The sequence below is a fragment of the Bactrocera oleae genome, chromosome 6, assembly GCF_042242935.1.
Source record: "Bactrocera oleae isolate idBacOlea1 chromosome 6, idBacOlea1, whole genome shotgun sequence".
NCBI lineage: Eukaryota > Metazoa > Arthropoda > Insecta > Diptera > Tephritidae > Bactrocera > Bactrocera oleae.
Window position 1 is genome coordinate 15,567,297 of NC_091540.1, and position 10,838 is coordinate 15,578,134.

At 35.8% G+C, this 10,838-nt stretch overlaps 1 protein-coding gene across 12 annotated transcripts in view; it reads right to left on the minus strand.

Annotated features, from left to right (window-relative positions):
- LOC106621805 (leucine-rich repeat neuronal protein 2) overlaps positions 1-5,802 on the minus strand; it is a 164,672-nt gene extending 158,870 nt beyond the window's left edge. For 5 of the 12 annotated variants that reach the window (XM_070111992.1, XM_070111991.1, XM_036360574.2 and 2 more), the window contains exons 1-2: positions 5,473-5,802; positions 2,602-3,392 (exon numbers count right to left, since the gene is read on the minus strand). The gene's annotated coding sequence lies outside the window, so the exon portion shown is untranslated. Of the gene's footprint in view, positions 1-2,601; positions 3,393-5,469 lie in introns of all 12 variants that reach the window. The other 7 variants (XM_036360582.2, XM_036360578.2, XM_036360581.2 and 4 more) reach the window with 7 other exon arrangements.
- Between the last annotated feature and the right edge of the window lie 5,036 nt (positions 5,803-10,838).

Consider the following 10,838-nt stretch of genomic DNA (forward strand, 5'->3'; position numbering starts at 1 on the left):
GTTGATAAGATACCATATATCTTCCATACAAACACACGCATGCCGCACAAACTCTCAAACACACATACATAACATATATATGTATACGCTCGCATACAACACTCGACCACACAATCGAATGCATTGAGCAACACTTTGGCTTTTGTTAATACCCAACATTAATGTTTGTTTACAATTAATTTTTTTTCTCTTTGTTGTTGTTTTTTGTGCTTTATTTAGAACTATGCGCACTTAGCTGCGTTTCTGAGGTGAAATGAGTTCATAAATGCAGCTGACTATTAGCCATAGATGGGATTTATTACATTTGTTGAACGAAGTCATTTTCAAACTGCAAAGCTAAGTCAATATTTGCGCAAGAAATAAAATTTAAAAAAAAGTAATTAACTTAAAATAAACAATTTGTGGGCAATGGGTGGACTTCAAGATGTTTTACGGCGTGCTGGAGTGGTGATTTTGCAATTTTATGGCCATACATAGTTTGGCTTAATGTTTGTATGTTTATGAAATATTTAAAGTTGTAGAAATTGTTGCGTCAACGTTCTTTTAAACTTAGCACATGTATTCATTTATTTCTTAGTTATTTATAGATTTCGAAAACAATCATTCACAAATAAAAAGGTTTCCATACAAAAACTTTATTTTGTTGTATGGTAGCTATATGCCAAAGTGGTCCGATATCGACAAATGAGTAGCTTCTTGGGGAGAAAAGGGCGTGTAATCTACTTCTAGCATCTACTGAAAGCTACTAGCCAATCTCACATAATCTCTCTTATAATAAGTAGGAGTAGAAGCAGCTTTTTCGATTCCTCAGTGTCCCATTAACAAATCACAGGTATAAATTGCATTAAGTGATATTATTGAACTAAAACTTAGATCAATTGGTGCTTGCTCTCGTAGAGGTAGATTCTACAACACAGCGAGCAACAAAGTGACCAACCTAATACCTCTGCAATTGAAAAATAGATTTTTATTTGCTTGTAAACTGACGAGAGTCTGGTATATCACACGTCTGTTAAGTTGAAAGCCCTAAGTGTATGGAAGAAAGAAGTATTAATTATAAGTTGAAATATAACAAAACCAACCGAAATGTACTGATAGAAAAGCAGAGGTAGCTGAGAGCCAACGACCGCAGAATCATAGCTTTTTGCCAACCGATTTAAGTTATATACTGAAATACTTAAGTGAAGAGTTTCGCTGTAAGACTACCCAAAATATATAGTTATATAGCACAACAACAACATAGGCGAACAAATGTGTGAAGCAAAGACTACAAATTAATTAAAAGTACCGTAAATTGCTATAATCAATTTAAGAAACATCTATATACACCACTTTATCAGCTTCCAACATATAAAAACAACATAAATAAATCTAGTACAATGTGTCTGTGTATACCCAAAACAGGGTATATTAAGTTTGCCGAGTTTTTAACACCGGAGACCTTATAGAGTAGCTAGAGTATTTCGCCATGTCCAGATGTCTGTCGGTATATATGCGAATTAGTCCCTCAATTCTTGAGTTATCGATCCTAAATTTTAAACACGTTCTTTCCTCCCCAAAAATCTGTTTATTTGTCAGAACCACTGTTATTGAAACACTAAAGGATATAGCTGACATACAAACTGATCGGCCAAAATCAAGTTTTTGTTTGGAAACTTTTTCACTTGACGATATAGGTATCTTCACAAAATTTGGCATAGCTTATTGTCCATGGCAACGCTACAATCTCTGAAGAACATATTCAGATCGAACCACTATAGCATATAGCTGTCATACAAACTGATGTCTCGAAATCAAATTGTTGTATGGAAACTTTTTTATTTGTGAAAGCTTTTATAGCTTCCGTGTAGACGAAGTTAAAGTTGTTGCATGTTTTGTTTTTTTTCATTTCACATTAACAAAAACAATAATAAAGCGCAAAAGTTCATCACCTTACACGCCAAAAATACTTTGCTTTGCAATCTAATATTGCTTTTTATAGCCGTTATTGTTGTTGTTGCTATTATTATTGCTGCTGTTGTTGTATTTGTTAGCCAGCCGGCATAGAGCGCTCGCTAACCTTGAGCTACTCGCACGCTCTACGCTCGCAAATAGCAAAAGTAAACAGCGCAAATTTGAAAAATACAAACAAATAGAATAGGCAGACGAATGACAGCAGAAAGTGGAAAACAAAAATGTAAACGAAAACAAAAACAAGAACCAAATTTAACTGCAAATCTCAAAACTTTGCTAATTAAAAATACAAAATTATTTTCGACGCAGTGCAATGATGCGAATGCAAACTTGTAAATGTACGTGCGCTTGTGTGGGTGTGTATACCATATATTATGTATGTATGTGTGTGTGTGTGGGGTGTTTCTGCTTGTAGCGTGTAGGGTAAAAGTGTAGAAACGTTGATAATAAATAAACGTCAGCAGTCAGCAGATAACTAGCAAAACAGTGCTAAATTCGCTTCGTTCTCTCGTAAAAATTCATGATGTCAAATCAAGCAGGTTGTTGTTGTTGGCTTTTACGTTGTGGACGGGGTCATGAGATAAGTAAAATGAGACGACTTGCTAGGAATACGGGTAAAAGTAAGGAAAAAAGCTCATTAAAACTTACACTAATTATCCACAAAATGCAGCAGGGCAGCACTGGTCGGATGATAGCACGTACAAAAACAACAACAACGCAACAGTTGATGATGCGTGGGTGGAGCTGTTGTACGCCTGCCGATAGCTGCTTGTCGATGATTTCGCACGAGTGGTTGCGGACGCGCCAAATAAATATACAATGCTGCAGAAATGGGCGGATTTTTGCAACCCTAGCTGAGGTATGCTTGCTCGTAGCACCTTCTTTACATATGCGTGTATGTGTGTGTTTGTGCTATTTCTTCTAGCGGCCAGCTATGCCGCAATGCGCTCGAGTTGCGCGCGTGTTGTTTGATGCCTATTGAACGGTGCTTGTTGTACAGGCACAAGATGTTGTTGCTTTTATTTTTGTTGCTGTTCTTGCCGTTGATTTTATTTTAATTTTTTGCTGTTGTTTCTGCTTTTGAATGGCAAACTTTTTAATGATGTAGCTGCAGCGCGCGTCGAGTTGTTGAGAAGAAAGCACACACACTTCGAAAAAATTGTTAAAACAAATAGCAACAACAATGCGTCGCTGACTCGTGTAACGGGCGTAGCTAAGAAACTTTACGATTTTGTTTTGTTTTTATGTCTTTCTGCTATTTCTTGCGCGCAAGTAAGTTTGCATGCAAGTTGTTTTTGTTGTTTTTTTTTTGCAATTTGATTTCTTGCCGCCTTGCCACGTGCAACAGTCGTTGTTGGCATAAAACTGTTAGCGAATTTTTCGATTTTGTTGCAATTTGTTTGCCACGGCGGCAATTACAAGTGAAATGAAAGAAAATTCTGTGAATGAAAGGCGAAAACTTGTTTTATTAATTGCGCGCTTGTTAAGGCATATGCGAGCTAACACGCGTCATTGCTGGCGTTATGCGTTGCGGCTGTGTGTATGCATGTGTGTGTTTGGAAACGTGAAACCGGTATCGCTAGACATGCTAATTGATTGCGCTGGTGCGGTAATGAAGTTATTTAGATTTGCTTTATTTAATTGAAATATTATTTGACGGATGGCTAGAAAATTATTAATTTTTCTTGTTTTTAATTATTATTTTTTATGTTTATTATAATTCTTGAAACATTTTTTTCTTCAAAAATTATTGAAATTATTATTAACCGATTTATGTTTATTTTTTCATATATTTTATATCTGTTTTTAGCTTTTTAATTTTCCGCAGAAAGTTACCTAATGAAATATTGAAAATCTGCTAATGTCTTCCAATGTAATAAAAAGTTTATTTAAATTTTTTTGGTTTCAAAAAATTATTTTTATAAAGCGCTGGCTTGCTTTTACAGTTTTAGAGAATTTTCTGTTTGAAAAGTTTAATTTTTTTGTTTTGACAAATTTATTATTATTTCTATTATTGTTTAAAGTTTTGTTTAGGAAATAAAAGTATAAAATTTTAATTTTATTTTTAACTATTTTTTCAAACTGTTTTTAAAGAATAGTTTTATTTAAAAAAAAATTATGTTTCTACATACATACATATCTACATATACATATATGAAATTACTCCACAACGATTTCAAAAATATTTTTGTTAAACTTCTTTTAATCTACATATTAATATAGTTTTATGTATATATGTGTATATATATTTTTAATTTTGGCTTGTCAAGTTTTGTAAAGAAATATTTTGTATTTTAATATTTTTTTTTGTGGTGAAATAATTACCAATGTTGTCTTTGCTTGAATGCGACAATTTCTCGTTCCAAAATTTAGAAACAAAAACATTTTCGTAAAACATAATTTCTTTTTATTAAAAATTAAATTTCATAGTCTGGGTTATTTTAAACTTATTTTATTATATTATCATTATTATACTTTTACTAAGTTAATTTTTATTTAATTTGTTGTGGCTTTTGCTAATTCCGAGAGCAAATATTTATGAAATTTTTATTGAAGTTGAAATAAAAAAGAATTTAAAATGTTTTTCTTTTGTGTTTTACTAAATTTCAAATTTGAATGTAAATATCGTTACATAAAATAAATTTCTTAGTGATTCATATATACATCTTTATGTAAATATATTGTTTGTTTGTCAGATTTAAGTTTTTGAGTGAAAAAGTCTACATTTATTTTGTTTATATTTTTTAAGATTCTGTTAAACGCTTTGTTTATAGTGCTTGCTCTTTAATATTATTTTTACAAAAAAACTGAATTTCGTAAAATAAAAAAAAATTTTTTTGTAATAGTATATGTATTTATATATTTTTTTTAATTTTTTAATATACCACAATATAATTTGTTTTTTTTTTAAAGAAAATTTTCATTTTAAAAGCATAATTTAATTTTCTAAAACTCCCCCTTTGCTAAAGTGAGCTAAATATTATATGAAAACACAGTTGTTAAAATTTTTCAACGAATGCAAAAAATAAAAATTTTGTTGTGCAAAAATATGCCTGTATATCTCATAGATATGCAAAAATTTTTGGCATTGCCGGTCTACGCCCCGTTTTGAAGCAGCAATTGGCCATGCAAACAACAAACACATAAACAAACAAGCGCTTGAAGAAGCGGCTGCACAGCTGTGAATTGGTTATGAGACGTCAGCGGACAGCGGCAACGAGCGGCGCTACCACACAACAGAGGAAAAACGTGGTTCTGAGTAACCGGCACGGTACGACATAGAGAAATAGAAGAACATAAATAAGGAAAAACAGAAAACACACGCACGCCTTATTACTAATAGCTTGCTTGTTTGTTGTTGTTGTTTTATATAATTTTTATAGCCACACATGCGTTTGCTGTTTTTGATGTTGACTAGCGTACCGCTTTGACGCACAAAAGCACGCAAGCACACACATTATTATGTTTGTGTTCGCATGTACATATGTATGTATGTGTTTGTAGCAGCGTTCTTACTACCTCTTCCGTTCGTTCGCAATTATATATCAAACAAGTTTTTCGCTTTTCACCCTCGAATTATGAGATCAAAAACGACCAATCTACACACACTCACTCACAAATTCACTACGCTGTATCTATGTATGTTTGTATTCACCGCACACTTCATATACACGTTACGACGGCCGCTTACTGCCTACTCGTCGCCGTCGTCGTCACACGCACGAGAAACTAAACACGGTCGCCGATACGTTTTGTATCTGCTCGAATGCACGATTAAACGATTCCAAATCGGCGTGGCAATAACGTCCACTCACGTTCACGTACACCGCTCAACTGCCAGCGTCAGCGCTGCCAATGCGTGTCTGTCCGTCCGCGGCTATAGCATAGCACACTCGTCGCTATCGGTGCAAATTGCGGAGAATCATCGTGACGGCAGCACTAGTGCCAGCAGCAGCAGCACAATCGTGAGATGATAACAAGAGCACGAGCAACGGCGACAGTCAGCAGTCAAAGCTAAATTTTCACGAGCGCAAAGGTTGCCAGCGAGACTTTACCAATTGGCGACTCGTACGTACATCGTGTGTGTGTGTATGTGGCAAGCGGAGCTGTTGCGCTACGAAGTGCAGTTACTCAGCGGGAGCTGAACTTGGCAGTGAGAGCCAACTCGTACGAGAGCGCACGTCAGAGAGCGAGTAAAGTTTTAGCTCAGCCGCCAGGCATGCAAACTTGTCGCACTTCGTGAGCGCGTTTGGTGTGAAACTTCGCTAAATAGTGGGTTGCAATGTGCTCTCTCAGCAATGCATCTAACTGTTTTTGCCTTATCGTTGCGCGAGTTTGTGTGTGTGTGTGTGTAAGCTTTGCCTGTGATTCCATTGATAAAGAATGCAGTGCGAATTGATTGGGCGGCGAAAGCTATTAACAAGCGGCTATCAATGCCTTATTTAAGTGTCTGACGATTAATACACGTTAGAAGTTGGCTGATTAAGTGTGGGTTAATTTAAGCGGTCATTATGAGTTAGTAACGGAACAATAAGTTGTGCTCTTCATGCATTCATACATTTGTTTATTTGAGATATCTGCTCAGAATGATCTAATACTAGTGAGAGATAAGCTGATAAGTCTTACTTGAAGGAATACTCCGGACTAATATATAAATATATTTTCAAATAAAATTAATTTTCCATACTAGGACTTGGTTTTGATTGCTCAGTTTGTATGAAGGTATATGCAATTGTGGTTCAATATCGGCGGTTCCGCCGAATGATTCGCATTTTGGGAAGAAAAGAACGAGTTCTGAATTTCAGATTGAAATCTCGCAAACTTTGAGACTAGTTCGAGTGTATGCCGACAGATAGACGAACAGACGGGCATGGGTAAATGGACTCAGCTCGTCACGCGGTTCATTTGTATATATTTTTTATAAGGTCTCCGATGTTTCCTACTGGGTGTTACACGCTTTGTGGCAAACTAAATATACCCCGTTCAGTATGTAATAATGTTCAAAAACTATTACATGTTACACCTTTTTTACAAACAATTTTTTTACAAGAAATACATGAAAAAACTTATGAATGAAGAAAGTAATCCAAATTCATACAGTTTATATTTCAATGCTAATACTTAATATCGCCTTTAAAATAGGCTCTTGGCCAGGATAATATTTCCAAAACCCTAAACCGAACGGACTCTGCTCGAGATAACCTTAAACTTTATTATGAATATATTTTATGACTCATCGACTGAACATCTACTAGAAATACTGTATATAATAATAATAAAAAGTATCACAGCTTTTCCTCGGGTTAAAAAGATCTCAACAGTAATTCAATTTAGGCAGAATACTTCTGGAGTGCTACCTACTTAAAATTGAGTATATTTCGGTGACGAAAAAACATATGACTGCAATGAGAATGACGTTTTTGATATCATATTTAGAGTATTCCTGTCTATCACGCAATCGACTGAGGTTCATTCTCAGTTGAAGACGAATTCAAATCCATAATTGGTTAGTCTCATGATATTCGAGTATTTTTGACCGATTTGGCACTCAGTCTCTTGGTTCTGGCGACACTCTCCACTGCTAGCCTGCTTTCCGAGACAATTAAGATTAAAGCCTTGATTGCTGCTTGGCTGTCCACAAAGATGTTAACTCTGGAGTTGTCTAACGAGGTCCTCTGCTTGAAATATACTGTAGTGGTGTGGCAGCTGAAAAGGCTGCCTTATGCCTAACTCTTAATATCCAATTTCGAGCCATCCCTTACGGCAACTTATCTTATCTTTTTCTATGTTTACCCTGTACTTTCTTTCCCAATTGAAAATTGGTATCATGTTGTCGGTGCTTGCTAAACCGCCATTACCCACGGAGCTAAGCCCGAAGGTTCTATGTGGAAACTTTTCTGCAGCTTTCAACGAAGAGGTCTATATGGGGCAGGCTTAGCACTAATTCAAAAACTCTCGTTGGAGTGGTTCTTAGAGCTTATGTTGTGCACAGCGCAGCGAACCGCTGAACCCTTTCCATTGGCTTCCAGTAGGTAGATTTACGTAAGCCTGTCTGTATGTTTGATAACACAATGTAGATTAGTAAAGAAATTATGTTGTTATCACAAGCTTGAAAATTTTAACAAGTTTTGTGGAAGAATCTTCACTACAGAGCTTGTAAAAAATCATAAGAAAATCGTCAGTAATAATAGAACAAATTTGGTTTAAGCAATAATTATCATTTATTGTTGGAAGCATTATGATTTTGCAGTGAAACAATGTTGGTAATCAAGGTGAATTGTCAGAATTCTAAGTTTTTTAGGTTAGAAACATCTAAATGCAACATAGCTTGAGACTGAGAATTTTAACATATTACGTAGGTATTCTTCAAGGCAAATCATGGTTCAGTTGCAGAGCAAACATAAAAGATTTCCTCCTGACAAATTAAAATAAGTAGTGAAAATATATTGGGAATCATACCTTTAATAAAAAAATGCCTTCAATTAATTAATTACTTGAGAGCTATTATTATATGCTCAAGCACAGTTCAGTTGCTTGCAGTGGCATTTTTTGTTTTTTGCCAGTATTTCTCTCACAAAGAAAATTTACTTCAAATAACTTTAATTTTGCTATTTTCTCTCGTGCTCCCAAATATGCTCGCTTTTCACGCCCATTTCGCGAATTCCACAATTTCCGCTCCCGTTAAACACCCAATTTCTCGCAACTACACTGACTCGCTTGCATTTCCCGTTACACGCTCTCTGCGCTTGCACAGCTTTTCCGCTAGGTGTCGTCTGTGTTAGACAAACGCTTGGTCAGTTGAGTGCGTGAGAGTGTGTGCGGCATATTTTTGTTTACAAACACTTGGTGCACTCTCAAACAAAAATCTCTAAATTGCTGATGGAACTTGCTTGCTGCTGTTTGCCCGCTGCTGCGGGGCAGCTGCAGCTTTGAATTGTCACTCATTTGCCGCAGATAGATGAGCTGAGTTGTCAATGAGCTGCTGCGTGGTGTTTATAACAGTTGTGCTGTTGTTGTAATATTTATAGCTCAGTAGTCACTCGAAAGCTAGCACACGCCACCCTCTGGCAGCTTCAAGCAGTCAGCTGATTGTCGCCAAGCGCGCACAACTGCACACACTTCAGCTTTGGAGGAAATCCTCATTGTCGGCTTTGCTGCTTTGAATTTTACTTTCAGTAGACGCTGCATACCAGATTTGCGCTTTGTTTTGTGATTCTCGAAGCATTTTCATATTCCTCTGCTTAATTTCCTTTTCAACTCACATTCGTTTTTGACGACTTTCTTTGCTCGCTGAACGTTGATTTTCGCGTGTAATTGCCTGCGCATAATTCCGAATGCAGCGCGGCACTTTATATGAAAATACGTCACTTTTATATACATTAGTATGTATTATATACATATATATACGCATACATCCATAGCACACATCTAGATGTATTCATGTGCACGCCGCATGCATGCAAAAGCATATTTCCACTTGCATTGCATTCATTTCATATTTTTTATTCTAATCCCTCATCACTTTCTATGATTTTTCTTTTGTCAACATATGCGTGATTCCGTGTTCCCTTTGCTGCTTTACAATTTCCCTATTAATCGTGCCTCTAGCGTTCGTGGCAGCCGCACACTTTCATCCCCAATTTTTCCGCCAGAGTAGTTCGTAGTGTTCAGCTACACAGAGGTAGTGAGGTATTTTAGTGCCATACAAAGTTATTCAGCTGGAAATATGTGTAAGTATGGTATTTGCACTACTTTGAGGTCATGGTTGGCTTTGACAGGTGCTCATGCGGGGCCTTTCTGATCCGGAATCGGTCTCTCGATAAAATAACAGTCGTTTGGTTGTGTTGATAATTTGGCATAATATGTACTTGAATCTTTGGCTTCTTACATAAATCTCGAATCCTCTGCAAATGATCATTTATCTTTGTTTTTACTAATTCTGCAGTTTCTAATTTATCCAGACACTGCAATCTTCACCTGAGCTTTTCCTCATGGCGTTCTCTTATTAACTGATGCATAGCTAAAATAGAACTTAACTAGTTTTCTAGTTCTCGAGTATTACCATTTATCCTTTAGTCCGGCAGTATCGAACTATAACCAAAAATAGAATTTGAGGTACAATTTGGATAAAATTTTAGACATACTATTATATATAGTGACAAGTGAAAAAAGATAATTAAAAGGGATTTTCCTCGCTAGTAGGCGCCTGCCTAACTATCGTCTTCGATGGTATACAAATAGACCAGTCTAAAAATCATTCCTTCGGTCTGGTATGAAACCAATGTACTATCATTAAACTTGCGTCCAGTTTTGAAGCAATGATTTTGATATCAAGATCTATTCACGGCGAGCTGAGTAGAAGGGGATGGTTTTCGATTTGCTTTTAGTAATGTGGCTGATTTTACCCATGGACTTCAAACTTTTTAAAGGTTTCTCGTCAGACAATTTGAAAATTGGAATTCCAACAAAAAATATTTATAATCCTCTATAAAGCGGCTATCTTAAGTAAATGCTTTGACTCTGTCTCAAAACTTATTCGATTAAAAAAAATGTAATGAATTTAAAGCTAACTTCATCCGAATGTTTAACGGAAAAATTGAGATTATAATTATTAACTTAGTAGCTAATAATCCATTTTCTTACAGAAACTCCCTAAAAGTTTTCTAAACTGGTCGAGAGCAATCAACTGAACAACAATTATTTGTGTCTTTCATGAGCAGCTTAAGTACGCACTACTCTCTTACCGAGTGTAGCTCAACAGCACTATTACTCATATCTACCGCTTTTTCGCGCAAACATATGCACATTCTTACATCTGTACACTTTTGTTCCACCCATTTATTGTCACTTGTTAATCTTTCGAAAATATTCACTCATAAAGCGCC